Below are 1,854 nucleotides of genomic sequence, written 5' to 3'. Positions count from 1 at the left end.
AGCATGTACCTTGGTTGTGGGTACATCCCCAGTAGGGGGTGTGCAGGAGGGAGCTGATCGATATTTCTCTCTCATCGATGTTTCTAACTCTCTATCCCTCTCCCTTTCTCTCTGTAAAAAATCAGTAAAGTATATTAAAATAAATAAATAAATAAATAAATAAATAAATAAATAAATAAATAAATTCCTTTAGGCATTCCTTAATGGAACTTGAAAAACAGTGCATCAAGAAGAGGAGATAATGTCAAAGTAGTCAAGGCATCTTTGAAAAAGAGGAATAATACGAAAACGTTACAAAGCTCTAATGATTGGAGCAGTGTGTTAGTTTCTTGTTTTTCTCTGTGTCACACACACACTTCCTTTATTCACTCGGTACTATACTCAGCAAGTGCTGAGCACTCACTGAGGAGGACTATGTTAGGCACTGTCCCAACTGCTGGGAAACAACGTTGACTTATCTATGGCTTATGCCTCTACCTCCACTCCCACAACCCAACAGGGAAATAAGCTTCCTGAGGACAGAGGTCAGGGCTGTTCTGTTCACAACGAACAGGACCCTGGTTTTGTCCAAGTTCCTCATCATGGATCATGATGTTCTTACGTCAGGGTTGGCAATTTTTGTTGTTGTCGTTAAAGGATCAGATAGAAAATATTTTAGGTTTTGTGGCCTTACAGGTTTTGTTTTCGTTACTAATTTCTGCCATTATAGTGTGGAAGCAGCTATGGACAATGCATAAATGCAGGGGCATAGGAATGTTAAACAACACTTTTATTTTTTAAAAGCAGGAGGCCAGATTCGTCCCCAGGGCCATAGTTTGCAGACTCCTGATTCTAAGGTAAACATTTTGGTTTCAGGATATCTTTATACTCTTAAGAATTACTGAGGACATATGTAGGTTTATGTTTTATACAGAAAAATTAAAACTGATCATTTAAAAATATTTTTACTATTTAAAAATAACAATAATGAACCCATTACATGGAAAACTACTATTTTCCAAAATAAAAATAAATGAGACATTTGTTACATTTTTGCAAACCTCTTAAATGTCTGGCTTACTAGAAGGCAGCTGGATTCTCATATCTGCTGTGTTCAGTCTTCTGTTTTAATTGAAAACTTGACCTCACACAGAGATGTAGTTGGGAAGGGAGACCTCACAGACCCTCTGAAAAAGAGACCCTCAGGTCACTTTGAGAACCACTGGCCCATGTTGATTCTGGGGATTTTCTTCTCTTTGCTAACTACTCAGTTTCCCAGCCTCCCTTGCAGCTGTGGTGACCATGTAACCTGTTTGTGACTTGCCTGGTGACCTTGGGCAATTTGGTTAATGTCATTGGGCTTCATTTGCACAATAAAAATAATGATTCATTCATCTGAGTGTTGTAAATCTGTAATCAAGTGTACATGTAAAGCACCTATTTTAATGTCTGGCACGAAGTAAACAAGTGAGTGATACCTGTGAGTTATCGTCGTGATGATGATGATGATGATGATATGATAATAGTCAATTAGATCTGAGGCATGTTCGCTTGGGGTAGCATGAGCTAGTGTTTACTTTCAAAGTGTGGACACAGCCCACTCAGTTCTCCCCAAGGCAGCTCTTTTTACCAGGCTGTGAACCAAAGGGGTAACAGAGGGATCGCAGCAAAGAGCAGGAAACTGGAAAAGACTGGTTACCTGATAAATCTGTTGGTCAAATGAAATTCTGGAGAGGGAGCTGTAGTTGTCTCTCTGTCATTGGGCTGTGTTGCTGGTGCCCACTCATCTGCCAAATCCTCTGTGGAAGCAGAATTCTAAAGCTGTCCCCTAAGATTCCTGTCCCCAGGTTATTCAGCCAAAGGATGGTGTGAGTG

The sequence above is a fragment of the Myotis davidii genome, unplaced genomic scaffold (genome assembly GCF_000327345.1).
Source record: "Myotis davidii unplaced genomic scaffold, ASM32734v1 scaffold197, whole genome shotgun sequence".
Classification (NCBI taxonomy): domain Eukaryota; kingdom Metazoa; phylum Chordata; class Mammalia; order Chiroptera; family Vespertilionidae; genus Myotis; species Myotis davidii.
The sequence above is the reverse complement of the archived record's forward strand: the minus strand, read 5'-3'. Positions refer to the sequence as shown.